Source organism: Episyrphus balteatus, chromosome 3 (genome assembly GCF_945859705.1).
Source record: "Episyrphus balteatus chromosome 3, idEpiBalt1.1, whole genome shotgun sequence".
NCBI classification, from domain to species: Eukaryota; Metazoa; Arthropoda; class Insecta; order Diptera; family Syrphidae; genus Episyrphus; species Episyrphus balteatus.
Window position 1 is genome coordinate 73,447,831 of NC_079136.1, and position 16,785 is coordinate 73,464,615.

At 30.8% G+C, this 16,785-nt stretch overlaps 1 protein-coding gene across 1 annotated transcript in view; it reads right to left on the minus strand.

Annotated features, from left to right (window-relative positions):
* LOC129913247 (mitochondrial import inner membrane translocase subunit TIM44) overlaps positions 1-16,785 on the minus strand; it is a 78,668-nt gene that overhangs the window by 57,084 nt on the left and 4,799 nt on the right. The window lies entirely within an intron of this gene.

Genomic DNA, 16,785 nt, shown 5'->3' on the forward strand with positions numbered 1-16,785 from the left:
GATGGAATCATGGACAAAACTTCGTACTTGACTATTTTTTGAAGAACAATTTGAAAAATCTCAATCGTTCCCGAAAATTGGGTCGCGGAAAGCCTATAACGGGAGAAGAAAAAGGACAAATCAAAGCCTTTCGTGAAACAGGTTTAACAGGTTTAAAAATGATGGAAGAGTGGATTTTAAGAGTGCTAAAAATTTAAAAGAAAGAAATGAAAAAAAAAACTAATTTCGAGGGACCACACGAATAAAATTATTTTCATGTCTTACGAAAAGAGGAGCATCATCTCAGTCGCCACCATAGCTGTTCTGGAAATTTGGGAAACTGTGGAGAATGATTTCTTACTACGGCACTTGCAAACTTCAATTTCTAACATCGATAATGAGCCCGAAAATCGAATATCTAGAAAGGCCTGCTGGAAAAATCTTTTCCACACTCTTCCAGCATCTTCAGACCAATTTCATGAGTGTACCAGCATGACAAAGCTCCTATTCACACCACAAGGGCTATAAAACAGTGGATTAAAGAGCAAAATGTGAATTTGTTGGAATGGCCTCCAAACTCTCCTGATCTAAACATAATAGAGAAAGAAGATGTATAGATGCTACTGTGTCGAAAAGTTAAAAGCAGAAATTGTAAAGGCTTGGGATTGGATTGAGTAACTCAACAATATATTGAAAATTTTTACAATTCAATCCTAAAACCTAAATAGAATTTAGGACTAAAAGACTATTTTGCCCATAATAATTTTAACTTTATGCTTTACCTAAATTAAAAATAAAATTTAAAAAAATGAATTTTGTATTCCTTTATAGTCGTTGAACATTTTCAGATGAGCCAAAATTTTACTTGTTTACAACGAATTCGATCTAGTCGAATAAAGTTTTAAAAATTAATCAGCTCCCGGTTTTTAAATATTACCGTTGAATGCAAAAAAAAAACTTTTTTTTGAGTACTTCGGAGCTTATTTTTTTATATAAGGAAAATTGTTTGAACATACTTAGTAACGATTTATATAGATAAGCACTGTTTTCCTTCTTTCAAGACCTGTTTAAATCTTTCCGATATCTTTTTTTACAGCCCGAGATATCTTCAGTTGTTTGGCATATTACATCTTCCATAAAAATTATAACATTATCTCCTTTATGGTATATGAAGCCAAGTCCACTTACTTCATCTTAAGATATCTTGGCTCTCGTGCAGTAAAAAAGATATCGGAAAATTTCAACAGGTCTTGAAAAATGGAAAACAGTTTTTATAGAAACCGTTACTAAATATGATAAAACAATTTTCCTTATATAAAAGAAAAAGGTCCGAATTACTAAAAAAAACGTTTTTTTGCATTTTCAAACAGTAATATTTCAAAAACGGGAGCTGATTAGTTTTTTCTTACTTCGGATTCGAGTCCAACCCACCGAAAACCTTCAGAAAAGTATATTTTTCTTTCGGCTATTTAAATAGTCACAACTCACAAATAACTATTTTAATAGTCAAAATTGACTATTAAATTGTTAATGTGAAAAAAAAACTTCGAATGAAACTTCGAAATCATACCTATCTGAAAATTAACGTCGAGAGTGTGAAAAGCATGCAGCATGTGCTCCACATCAGGTAAAAAAATTACACTTTGAGAGCTAACATTTCAAAAGTTTTCATTCCGTTTTATAAAAAGAGAAAACAGAATTTTTGTTTTCGAAATTTCATTTTCGAAATATCTACAGCATGCAATCCATTTTTTTGTCTTCTTGGTACTTTTTCCATAATCACTAACTGTAAAGATTTATCCAGTAAAAATACACACGCAATTTTAGGGACATGTATAATAAATAATGAGCAGTATTTTTTTAACATTTCGTTTTTGTTTCACGTGACTCAGTAATTTTAGAAAATCCAAATTTAATTCTTTACTCAGAGAAATTTTCCTTTTGGTTTCCTTTTACCGGCGTTTTATGTGGGAGCAGATTATATCGAACCAACAATTCAAATTCTTAATTGTCAACCATAACGAATTGGCAAATATGTACAGATACAGATTTCACTTGAAACTTGAATAACTGTGACGTTATGAACATAATCTCTGCCTACACATTCATATATTTAAAATATACATATAAGTATACATTTCATGTTTTTCACACTTACTTATAACGTCGGACCCATTAAAAATAATAGACTTTCTTAGTACAACTAATGAGCCTAATGAATTTCATGCTTTCTTTTAAAGACAACCATTACATAAAAAGACGATGGAAGAGTGTTTAATAGGGCAATTGAAATTTAATATAGGGACAATTTCAGTCTCCATAAAGCAGAATATAATTTCAAAGTGTGAACAAAATAATGGTTTCAGGTTGCAAAGTTTTAAAATATACTCGTAACCTCTCTTTCAGCAAGGGTAGCAGCAGTTATTCTAAGAAAATTAGATTTAGCTACCGCTTTAATAAAAATGTCTTTTATATGATTTGTTACATGGGTATGGGTTTAACACAATTCTATACGGACACTATAAAACCAATCAGGAGAAGCACAATCAAAAATGTTTGCTTTGTGCATTCTAATAGCACATGCATTGGACATTCGACTTTCTTTCTGTAGTATTCTGCTTTCATAGTTAACACAGTCACCAGAGGAGTTAACTCTATTCCTTTTGCAATTTTGTCAATTTTATATGTGTTCGTAGTTGTATATACAAGTACATTTCTACACGTGATTTTTGTTGCCACTAACTGAACTAAAAAAAAAAAACAGGACACACAATTTGATTACTACGGAAAAAGCAATGGCACCCGCCACCATATTGTCCTCGTTAGCTGTAGCGCAACCAACAGTGACAGGACAGGACTTCATGAATGTCCCATCAAAATGAAAATTATTCTCAGTTCAGTTCCATAAAAAGTAATTGCTCTCTGCTAGTGAGTGGAAAACTCTGCCGCTAGGAACTGACTGGATGTTGGCTGCATTTATGAGAGTCTCTATTGGATACCTTTTTTTTACTTTGTGATATAAGTACTGGACAAGTTTGGGATTCGTCAAAAAAATCGAATTTGTCGTAACAATAAGACATGATATTTAGGTAAGTTGAGAGCGAATGCGAAAAAGGACGATCCCAAAAGTCTGTGTGTCCGTCGAGCTACTGGCAAGTGGCAACCCAAACTGCTGAAGCGACTTTCCTTAACTTGGAAGTATTAACATTTGAGTGAATTTATAGACGGTCTTTTAGTTTCAAAAATCTACGTCCCGAATGTACCGAATGTAGTGAGGGGAAAAGCTGGCTCTCTTCAACATTAACATAATTATTAAGCTTCCAGACAGTACAGAAATAGAATATCTTTGAGTCCAATCGGTTCCAGTTCAACAAGCACGCAGCCTTAGCCGCATTACACACGAAGCCCGCGGCGACCGGCTAAACAGTCCGTTTATCCGGTTTGTTAACATTCGTTCAATTTGTTCGTGTGAAAGCACCCATAAGAATGCGCTGTTTATACGGTTGCCGGCTTCTTGTGAAATGTCACTAAGGCTGCGTGCTTGTTGAACTGCGTGAAAGCTTGATAATTATACTATCACAGCGTTTTGCATAATCCTGCGATCTCTTGTTGCTGTTGTTGATGCCTTTAAGCAAATTAGCTCGATCTTGTTGCAAATTTGGATTTGAAAATTTTTGACAACCAGTACCTAAGTTCTTTTATGCGCCAATAATTATGAAAAGCTTTAGTTTTCTAGGCAATCTTTTAAGTTAGAGCAAGTGCGTGCAACCAAGTTGTGCATTTTATTTTTGTGTTTTTATAGAGCAAAACAATGAAACGTCAATTTTGTGTCAAAGATATACAAATACATATATATGTATTAGGGTGGGTCAAAAAAATCGAAATTCTTTTTTTTGAATTGGTACTCCGAAAAATCGATTGCTAGACCCCTCTAGAATATACACACCAAATATGAGCTCTTTATATTAATGGGAAGGTCCTCCGCTTTGCAATTTTTCATTTTTACATCAAGCTTCTACTAAAAAAAAATAATTTTTTTATTAATTGACTTTTTAGCAAATTTCTTTTCATATTCTGGTAGGAAATTGAACGCTCTACAAAAAAGGCCTTATACACTTTTTTCTTTTATCTAACCGTTGAATAGATATTTGAGGTCCAAATATCGAGAAAATCTTTAAAAATTCGTTTTTTGTTCTTAATTTTGTAACAAATTGAAAAATTATAATGATCAAAAGCGCAAGACATATTCTTGTTGGAAATTGATTGCTCCACAAAAAAGGTCTTATTAACTTTTTTCATTAATCTAACCATTCTAAAGATATTCGAGGTCAAAGTTAAAAAAAAATATAAAAACATTTTATATTTTTAAAAAATTTCTAATTCACTGAAACTTTATTATTTTCAAATTAGCAAGATATATTCTTGTAGGGGCTTAAACGTTCTACAAAAAATTCCTTGGAATGAAATTGATTGCTTTAACCGTTTAGAAGATATTCGTATCCAAACCAATGCTCACTGATTTCAATAGTTTTCTTATGACCCGTATGCATTGCGATTCGGATACGAATATCTTCTAAACGGTTAAAGCAATCAATTTCATTCCAAGGAATTTTTTGTAGAACGTTTAAGCCCCTACAAGAATATATCTTGCTAATTTGAAAATAATAAAGTTTCAGTGAATTAGAAATTTTTTAAAAATATAAAATGTTTTTATATTTTTTTTTAACTTTGACCTCGAATATCTTTAGAATGGTTAGATTAATGAAAAAAGTTATTACGACCTTTTTTGTGGAGCAATCAATTTCCAACAAGAATATGTCTTGCGCGTTTGATCATTATAATTTTTCAATTTGTTACAAAATTAAGAACAAAAAACGAATTTTTAAAGATTTTCTCGATATTTGGACCTCAAATATCTATTCAACGGTTAGATAAACGAAAAAAGTGTATAAGGCCTTTTTTGTAGAGCGTTCAATTTCCTACAAGAATATGAAAAGAAATTTGCTGAAAAGTCAATTAATAAAAAAATTATTTTTTTTTAGTAGAAGCTTGATGTAAAAATGGAAAATTGCAAAGCGGAGGACCTTCCCATTAATATAAAGAGCTCATATTTGGTGTGTTTATTCAAGAGGGGTCTAGCAATCGATTTTTCGGAGTACCATATCAAAAAAAAAAATTTCGATTTTTTTGACCCACCCTAATATGTATATTGTATATTCTAAAATTGATAACAAATCTCGTTTAAATTAATGAGTTTGAATTTGTTTATACGCACATTTTATCTAAAAATTTCAAAATATTTGAATGCATGTAATGAAACCTATATGAATTTGAAAATATTGTATGATTCTAGAATATGAATATGAAAATTTCAAAATATTTTAATGAAAATGAAATGAGTATTAATTTTTTAACTAAAGAAGATTCATTTTCATTGCAAACATTTTATTCATCAAATATACAAATGTACACTGCCGGTAAAAAGTTTGGAAACTCTGAATAAAAAAACGTTTTCATATTTATTATTTATTTCGGGTTCAAAACAATTTTTTTTCTATGTTTTTGTTAAAGTTTCTTAAGTTTGTGTTTTAATCTGAGCATTTAATATAAATTTTAAAACCTCAATCATTTTAAACGACCATTTAGAAAGAAAAACGAAATAGCCAAAAGTTTAAAAATTTCCAAAGGAACGATTTTGAAAACACTAAGGAGAGATCGGGAAACAAGCACAAATACTGACAAAAACGATCTTCTCAATTTCGAAAAACGTCAAAAAGGGTTGATGATAAAATACTAACCATCAATAATGTTAACCGTTTTGGAATCGCTCCTAAAATCGGGAACAAGATTAATAAACGTTTGGCTTTACCAGTTTCGGTATCTACTGTTCAGCGAAGACTGCGTGAAAATAGTTTTTAAGGGAAAGTGGCTGCGAAAAAACATCTTCCGCGAACACTGAATCAGGGTTGAAAAATCGTCTTTGAGCATTGTATCGAAAGTGAAATAAAAAGTGTATCGAATTGTACTTTTTGAATCTTTCAAATTTTATTAAAGAACAATTCGAAAAATTTATTTTAAATGAACGAAAAACTTTAAGATAAACCAAAAATTAAATTCATTTTTTTTTTTTTTCAAAAAAATCGAAAAGGTCATTTTTGATTTTGTTCTTTGTTACTGTGATCCTATTTACAGTTTACAACTGCAAAACACTGATGTTTCATTACAACTCAAAACTTTGGTCTTTCGTGATAATGTTAATATGCAGTGAAATATGTAAATATGCAGAATTATTGCAGGTGTATTGAACTTCGAAATATAGGCTTTAATCTTATCGTCAATGGCTATGAAAATTGAGGTGAATTTTCCAACAAAAAAAAAAAAATTAAAAAAACCTAACCTGTGTCAATTTTTTTTTTAATAAATCTCACATGTAAACAAAAAAGTAATGTAATGAAAAAAAATTTTATTTCTTTGAAGAAAATTAAATAAATACTTTAAATTCACCCTTGACCGTTTAATGTTCTATTCAAATCAAACGTGTATTTGACTAATGTGGCAGTTTTTACAATATCTTAGATGAATTGAAAAGAAAAAATTGATCCAGAATACCTTTTATATTGATTTAAGCGGAAGGACAGAACTGTATCGAATTTAGTAATAGTGTATTTGTGTACTTTAGCCAAGCCAAGTGTATCGAAAAAAGTACAATCGTATCGACTTTTGCAACCCAGCACTGAATAAGAAGAGAATTCGCCATGCAACACAATAACTGGACCATTGATCAATGGAAACAAGTGCTATGGTCGGACGTCGTCGGACGAATAAAAATTCGAAATATTTGGATAGCATCGTCGACCTCATAATATACATATGTTTGACGTAAAGTAAAGTGAATGAAAAATATAATTCGAATTGCATTTCAAGCATACGGATGTTCTGTGACTGGGAATACAGATTAAAAAGACCTTTCTTTTGATGTCTCACTCGATGGATTGGAGTAAATTTATAAAAATGGATTTTTTTTGATTTTTTTTTTTCAAAAACCAAAAAGAAATAAATTTTTAATTTTGTTACCTAAATACATAGGCCTGTTCACTCTGAACTCATATCTGTAAACCTGAACTTGTTTCAAGACTTTGGTCAAAAAATATCGGCTTGGAATGTAAGGAAAAGAAAGAAAAAAATGTTTGGTTGAAAATATCTCAGGAACCAGACGTCTGAAAAACTTTTAGTTTTGAGCTATGAATAGAGCTTAAAGAGACTTTTCTTTTGATGTCTCACTCGATGGATTTAGTGGAAGTTAATAAAAATGGAATTTTTTTGGGCAAGGGGTTAACCTTGATTTTTTCTCAAAAATCTGAAAAAAAAATAAATTTGTAATTTTGTTACCTAAATGCAAAGGCAAGTTTTACTCTGAACTCATATCTGTGAACCTAAACTTGTTTCAAGACTTTGGTCAAAAGATATCGGCTTCGGAATATAATTAAAAGAAAGAAAAAAATGTTTGGTGGGAAATATCTCAAGGACCAGACCTCTAAGAAACTTTTGGTTTTCAGCTATGAATACAGTACCTTGCCATATTATTAGGCCCAAGCAAAAAAACTACAAATTTTCATGTTGCTCAGTTTTTAAAGTTTTTGTCGAAATATCTTCAATTTTTTTTGTTTCATTTACTTACACTTATTATGTAGATACGGATTGACTCAAAAAAAGTTGGAATAATATACTGTGAAGGTCTGCTCGCCTGGTCTTCTACGAAAGAATAAACTACCAAAAATCTAAGAATCTTACGTAATAACCAGACGATCAGAGCTTCACTATTTATGCAAGATGGGGCTTTTGTCATAAAGTTAGGAATGTCACGTTATTCCTCGATACAAAAATTTAAGTATTGGACCCGTCTGGAAATATTCCGGTCATGAATTTCAAAGAAAACCTCTTTTGGAGCTTATTCCCTTTTGCATGTTATTTTTTATCAAAATTTTTGAATTCTTTAAATTTTTTTAAGTCAATCGGTATCTATATGATAAGAGTAAGTGAATGAGACAACAAAAAATTCAGGATATTTCGACAAAAACTTTAAAAATTCAGCAACATGAAGCAAAAAATTGTATTTTTTTCGCTTGGGCCTAATAATATGGCAAGGTACTGTATAGCTTAAAGAGACCTTTCTTTTGATGTCTCACTCGATGGATTTATTGGAAGTTAATAAAAATGGATTTTTTTTGGGCAAGGGGTTAACCTTGATTTTTTCTCAACAATCTGAAAAAAATAAATTTGTAATTTTGTTATCTAAATGCATAGGCATGTTCACTCTGAACTCATATCTGTAAACCCGAACTTGTTTCAAGACTTTGGTCAAAAGATATCGGCTTCGGAATGTAAGGAAAAGAAAGAAAAAAATTTTGGTTGGAACCAGACCTCTGAGAAACTTTTAGTTTTCAGTTTTGAATAGGTTTAAAGAGACCTCTCTTTTATAAAACTACTACCTACGAAAACTAACAACTTAACTTCATTGATTGCGTCTGTTTTTTTTTTTTTTTTGTTATTCATAATAAAAAAACTTCAAACTTCTTCACATAAATATTTATTTTTTTAAATTATAGTACATAACATAGATAAATCTATTCAAACGAATTTGTACCCTAAAGCAACGTAATTGGAAAATGAAATTTATACCTAATCAAATTTTTAGGTAAGCTCCCCACTACCTTATATCATTTTCCAATAATCCCTTGTACATTTATATTTTCGACAACGTATACTTATTTATTAACCATGATCATCTTACCTTTTCAATTATTAACAACCGCAGACAAAACATTCAAATGTCAACGACAACATAACAACAACAAAAACAAAGACACAGAATCAAACAAAACCACATGGGGAGCGTACCGCACAGCAGCCCTTCTTTCACAGGTCACAAAACAAGTATCGTCCAAATGTTCATCCAGAATTGCGAAATTCCCTGCTGACCATACAAAGAGCCCCAGGTTTAACAGCCAGCGCTCGAAAATGCGTAGGATTAAATCACACTTGCACATGGGACATGGACATTTTCTAACCATCATTGTCGTTACATTTGCCAAAAGGAAGAGATTTCTGCTGCCATTTCCCGGGCGGGTGGTGGCTAATTCAAGCAACGAACAAAACTGTCGTTCAACGACCGCATTTGGTGTCAAATATTCTATTAATTCACCCCTGAAGAGATTGCGAGTGCCAATTAAGGGCTTTTTAGTATCAATTACAAATCGAATTTGTTCGTTTGCCACGAGACTGTTCGATGGAATACCTTTGGGAGGTCATGACTAATGTACATATGTTTTTCAATACACACCTACACAACAATTCACCATCTTCATGAACAATGATAATTTTTATGTATTGATTTTTTTAACAAAAGATTTTGAGAATCCAAGTGATTTCCTTGAGGCTCAAATTCATAGAATAGGAAAATTAATAAAAAAAAACTTTACTTTGTTTAAATTGGACAAGATTCTGCCAAAAACAGCTAGAATTAAGTCGGTAAAACTACATTATTTATTCAGAAATTTTGAATCCCGAAAACCCAGAACCTCCAAATACCAAAATCCTGAAATCCAAAGAGGGAAAAAATCCCGAAAATAAAACAGAAAAAGTTAAAACTCTTCAAAATAGGGGTTCACTGAAACTTGAATAGAAACATGAAATTAAATAACTGTTTCGAAAGCTAATATGTTTTCTTGAGTTCCAAGTGTTCCAATATTTATAATATTTAAATCGAAATTTATAGGTAATGAAAAATTAAAAGTTTTTAATTCAGAAGGCATTTTTATAGGTAATAAAAAATTTGTAACAAATATTTTGAAAACAAAAATTTAATATTAAAAAAAAAACTTAAAAACCAACAAGTAAAAATTAAAGCTAAAATTAAAATAAAAATCGTAGTTTTTTATTAGAGATTCCTCTTTCAAAAGGATAATTCCTTTTGTTACTGCTGGCGGCAACAATACCAATTAAATAACAACTAACTTAAATATTAAATTTTCCTTTTTTATGCGGTATTTCGGGATCCCATTCGGGATTCTGGGTTTTCGAAATTTTGGATTTCGGGATTCTGGATTGTCGGGGTTCTGTTTGTGGGTTTACGGGATTTTGACACCAACCCGTTTACACAGCTGAAAATTGAGAATTGTTAAAATTGAGAATTTCTGGATGCAGAATCAGATTTTTAAAAGGATGTCACAATAAGACTTCTCATAAATCATTTCATTCCGGTGAAAACACTATTTTAAATCTCCTGTCCCAAATCTAGATTTAATTTTGATGAAAACGTATAATATTCTATCTTATTTGGCAAAACTCTTTTTCGTTCTAGGTGATAAATACAATCCATAACAAGTTGCGTAAATACGGGAAAGTATTTTACAAACACACTTTAAAGTTAATATTATATTTGCGTATACTTTTCTTATAATCTACCATAAGATGTCCTTCTAAATGGTTTTCTTTTTCCACATAGGTATACATTGGTTTACCAGATTCAAATACATCCTTTTTTATTAAAGTTGACCTAGATAAATATTTACCCTCAGAAGTGTAAAGTGTTGGTATACACTGAATTTAATCCCTTTACTTTATCGCTCAAAGATATTCAATCTTCAAAGCCTATATAGTGTATTTTCAGATAACCAATATCCAATATGTCAATATACATACTTGATGTTTTCAATCAAATTATTACCAAAAAAATCACTCCAAAAGTAAAGAAGGGTAGGTAGTTATAAAAGGGTAAAAAATGAGGATTGAGATACAATGAAAAAGGTAAAAAATTGAATTAAATTGATGGCAAATGGAAAGCAATTTCCACTTGAACAAACAATTTATAAATTTGTACACACAAGTAATTGTAAATTTTTTCTACATATCCTAAATCAATGAGACAAGTACCTTGAACATGCAAAACACGATATAATTTTTGAACATATTTGAATCTTGCCACCTCATTTAATTTCCATAAAGTAAAATTTATATGCATTTTGTGATGCATTGCATCGATTTCATGTGTTGTATTCAGAGTAAATTATACCTAATTTTAAATTATAGCCATCACCCAGGGATAACAAATGTTGAAATAGAAAATATAAAGACACGTATCCTTACAAGGCATTTAGGAATTTACCCTTGGGGCAGACAGTGTCATTCGTTCAGTTTACAACGGTCGGTGGCTTATGTCAAATTGAGAAGCACACTTTTGAAAAACTTTTCAAAAAGGACGTGGTTTCAAATATTATCACCCTTGTTGTACAGGGCTGTGCACGAAAATGTTTGAATATGTTTTTAAGAAAAGGATTAGATAGTTGTTAGAGTTAAGGCTAAAACATACGTCAGATTTTAGATGAGGTCCTCTTCTATCTTAAAAAAGTCACGTGCTACCTTTAAATTACGAACAAGTCCCTGGAAAGAAGATAGAAGAGGGTTCCATCAAAAATTGAATGTTTGTTTTAGCCCCTAACTCTTTCAAATATCGTACACTTTGGCATAAGTATTACTATTTTTAGTGTTTTTTTAGTATTTGCCTAGGGTTGCCGAGTACTTGTCCGTATTTTAAAGGTGGACCTCGACACTTAAGATTGAAGAGAGTGTTAGCTAGAGTTTGGTGTATAATACACTTAAATATATACAAAATTGTACCAGAGAAAATTTTTTGTAGTTTTTTTTTTTAGTTTAATAGGGTTGCCATATTTTCTGACTCCCCTAATATTATTTCATATTTTCAGCATTTAAAAAACTTTCTCATCTGACCAAACTACAAAAATATGACAGTATTAGTTATGTGGCAGTTTTTTTTTTAATAGGGTTGCCATATAGAAGTTCCGATTTTAAAATAAGGAACCTATTTTTGTCATTTTCAGTATCAACTTACATTTCATTTGACACAAATTTTAATCTCTAACTTTATGAGCTAAGTAACTCGACGCTCGTCGGTCGCCTCTCAGGCAATACGAAAAGATCCGATTATATTTAGTTTCATTTAAAAAGCTGTCTTGAATTATTTGCACACCACTGTTAGATACTCAAATTAAATTATCAATAGATGTTTCGATATCACAAGAAATATCCGCACATCAAATTACGAGAGACCGGTTAGCTAATTTGCCTTTTTTCTGTCAGTTTATGTTGTGATTAAGTGCATAGAAATACCATATATCTTATAAATTGCTCAGTTCAACCCTATGAACAATTTAAAGTACCATTCCCCTTTTATTAAAATAGTATTTGTATCAAAGTATACCGGAGGCAAATTTTTTATTATAGTTTGAAGGGCTGCAGAGCAGCGGGTAGACAAAGCATTATTTTTTAAACTCAATCATTGTTTGTTAACTGTCTACTCATGTTTTTTTGTAGGTATTATTTCTCTTTAATTGTTGGCAAAAGGTACACATGATTTTAGGGTTAGCACCCTTAAAACACAGATTCTTTTGTAAGAGATGATGACAATTGTACGTTGATTGTGTTTACAGATAACCTACTCATATTTATTTAATCATTCGCATATGGCGTGAATTTGATTTGAATTATAAAGAAATTGTTTGATTTTTGGTATTTGCTTGTGTTTTCTTTATTTCGATTTGCTAGCCAAAATTTGTGGAACGCTGAAAAGAGCGAAATTTTTGCTGTTTTTAAAAATTTTTCTGCATTTTTTGTATAATTCAATTTTATTTTTATACCTGTTTATATTTTATGTTAGGTACCCAGTTACTCGCAAGAAGTCATAGATATCGAGTCCTTGTGATTGAACATTTCAATTTGGAACAAATTTATGCATAAGGCATTATAATAGCAACTCTTCTAGGTAATATCATTTTCAAATTATGTTTTGAAAGAAAGTTTAAACGCAAACAAACACGTATTATTAACGGCACACAAAAATAAAACATCTACATCGCAAACCGATCCAAAGGCTTTTTTGTTAAAATCTTATAGGTATACCCTGTTAAAACAGCCTGCTACTGGAACTATATACTTAGGAGGAAGAGAACCAAAACCAAATGCTTAATAAATCCGGGCACCCGCCATCATCATGAAAAGGAATACCTACTGTTAAAATATTCGCGCACAACCCATCACTCATCTGCTATCCATCCCTGTTTTCAAGTACGATTGAGGAAATTCTGTTTCGATATTCGTACTGAGGGACTTGAGTAGAGACAGTAGAGAGTATACACTGTTAAAAATGCTGTCATTTAAGTATTTTTGGGTTACATCCAACGCCAAAAATTATATGAAATTTATTGCTTTTGTATTCAAAACATATAATTTCAATTCTTATTAAGATAATATTAGAATTTAGGTGCTTGTTTTTAATACAAATTTCTTATATTTTAATACTTTTGATTACATTTAAATGTTTTTGTGTTCAAAATAAGATTTTTAATGCAAATCTACTTGAAATTAATTAAAAAACTGTGTTACAAAATCTAAATAAGCACATAATTAAAAACACCTAATTTCAGAAGTTGTCTATAAAACAACGATATGATTTTCAACAGTGTAACAAATCTGTGCACAGCACCATATATAAACAGTAGCACAGGTACATAGGTATGAGGCGTATCTATGACAGCCGCAAAACAATAAAATTTATTATTTATTTTGAACTCGATGGGGCGGAGCACTATGCTTTCAGCTTTCCTTCGGTTATAGATATCCGCCATATCTGGCGGATTCATGATAAGCTATTTGTGTTTACTCAGTCAAAAGTTTTGCACTTTGTTGGATTTCATGTGCTTTCAAGGGGATGCGGAATGGAATCATCAATGATCCGCCAGAAGGTAGGTAGGTGTATGTTGCATAAAAGGTTTTTAAAATTTCGATTTTAAAATATTTTGGGATGCGGTTTGTAGGTATTAGTAAAAAAAAAGGTTTTTAAGGAGAAGTATACTACTTTCCGTACATATTGAAACAAATTATGCAAATAAATTTAAAAACTTACAAAATAAGACTAAAAATATATAAAAAAAAGTATGCGTAATGCGTATCTATGTAATTAATTTATACTACATACATATTATTAGTTATTATAGTAATTAATATCAAAAATCTGTAAGAACTTTTTAGGTTTTAGGGGACAACAATTTTTCTAAAACATTTTGATTTGTTTTACTTTACCTACTCTTAATATTTTTTTCATGGGCTATTTTACTACCCTTTTTTCAAAGACTCATAGACTTCATAGATTGTGAAATCTGTTTTAAAGATTTTTATTTCAATGCATTTTAGCAATGCTAAAAAAAAATATTATGTAGCTTCAGAACGCAAGTGCTTCAGAAAGTCTCAGTTAAGTTCCTATTATTATGACTTGGAAAATTATTTCAAGTATCGGAATTTCACTTTGTAAGCAGATCAATCACGCTAAATTCCACGTGGCAATTATTTTTCTTTTTTGTAAAATATTCTACCAATTCACAATTCAAAAGTAGGTTGTGAGTCAAACTATTGCTAGTTTCTGATTAAAGAAAACCTTACCTTGCGAATTGAATCTTTTCTAAATTCATAAGTTTAATACTGGCTCTCGATTTAAAGGAGGTTTAAGCTACAAAAGAGATCAAGCTTTTGCAACCGTGTTTCAAACTAGAAGAAAAAATATTGAACTAATATATAAATTTTGAATAAAGAAAGATATTGACGCCTGCCCGCCATTTCAAGAAAATTTGAACAAAATCATTTTTTATTATTTATTTGTACAAGAAATTCTTTTTTTCTTAAGAATATTATACTCTGGTGAGGATGTAGACCTTTTTTCATCACATTCTTTTTTTTCATTGACAATTGATTGAAGTTCTTGAAAAGTAGCTGTACCTACCATTTTAGCCATTTATACACCCTTATGTCTCCAATATTGTTATTCGATTTATTCGTGTGTGTTTCTATTAATTGATATTAATGGTGTGATGCAATCTAATCATCCGAACTTCCTTATAGCGGGCTTCTAGGCCTCTTCTGACTCTTGCACCAATCGGTAATTCAAAAAATTTTGTGTACAATTATTATATATCTTTTAACAAGATCCCGAAACCCGAATGATAAAACTCTTAAAATTCTATGAAATTTGTTGATTAAATTTGAGCCGAACCCTGTAATTTCGGATTTGATTTCGCGTTACTTAAAAAAATCGTCTAGAAGTGTTTCCGTCATTTGTGGAACCATAGCATGGTATAAAAAGACAAGGTATGATCATTAGAGCCGCCATCTTACAAAATGGGGTAATAAGGTTTTGACGTTTAAATTTGGCAAAGTCAAAAGCAACAACAATTTCCAAGACAAATTTGTTTACAACAACAATTTCAATGGGCTGGGCTGTCAAAACCTTAAGTAGCCATAAGTTTTGACAGTTCTCGATACTGAGTTTTTTCTAATGATCATACCTTCTCTTTTTATACCATGGAACCATAGCATTTTCCATCTTCAAAGCGAGATCACTTGTTATCAAGACTTCAGACGGATACCAAAAAATTTAACTGCACGGGCTTGTAGGTACTTCTTCTCGAAAAATTATTTAATTTTTATTTTAAATTTAGGTGTCCCTCAAGGATCTGTTTTGGGGCTAATTATGTTCCTAATTTATATCAACTTTCGAAATCGACCATACATTTCATTGATTCACTACTGGCACGGCTCTTGTTACAAGAAATAGAAAGATAGGAAAATTTTTAGTTGGTACAGTGATTGTTAAGGCACTTGTGTCGTTTGGTTCGCAGCATTTTTAAGGTATGGTTTTTCTTCTGTGGGTGGCTCTTCGGTGCTTAAGATATCCTCTAACAAATATTAAATATCTTCATCGGTCACATTTGTCTCTGCATTCCTAACCTCCATCTTCCGCCCAGCGCTCCAAAGTTGCGTCCTTTTGCTTGGAATTGCGCCTGTTTTTTATTCTCTAAGATCTTTTTTCTGCAACGCCAATCGAATCAATTTTTCTTTGAGAAATTTGATGTCCTTTTTGAGCGATTTGACACATTTCTGAAAACATAATACACATTCATAAATAAACTAATATAAAAAGATAGATAAATAAGTATTTACTCACCTTCCTTATGTGTTAGCGCTTTCAAATTAAAATTCAAAATATCACAAACAAAATGGAACGATTTATTTAAAAACTATGATTTATTAATCAAGGTGGAAAAAATTTAACAAACGCTCTATGATAATCAAAGATTCTTAATTCTCAATTAAGGGGAATCTGTAATAACCAAATTGACGATCTAACCTACTCTCAACAAACTGACCCTAAGTCCATTTTTATAATTAAAGGCACAATTACATTTCTGTGGTGTATTTTTGCTATGAAAAAATAAAAAAAGCTTAATTTATTGTTCAAACATCTACAAGCAGAATTTAGAAAACCAGAATTTTCAAGTCAGAATTTTGACCCGCGTCCAAATTAAAAATCAAATTTGTTTATTTAACCAGAATTAATACAACATTAGTTAAACTATTCAATAAGAAATCTACTAAATCATTTATAACATGATTCATTTATTTCATTGTTTTTGTGCTATCCTAATCCCAAATGCAAATTTCTTTGGTTCTTCGTTTTACATTTGTGATTTTATTTACAAACAAAAAAGACACGAGTCGAATTTTAACTTAAATTCTGGTTTAAAATTTATTCTAAAATAAGTCATCTAAAAATGATGGAAACAACGAAAGTTGTGTGACAACAGTTACTTGGATTCTATTCATGTTAATATGCATTAACAATTAAAATCGAACTTGTTTTGAATAAAAAAGTGGATCAAAACCTGAATCTTGTTAAACTTT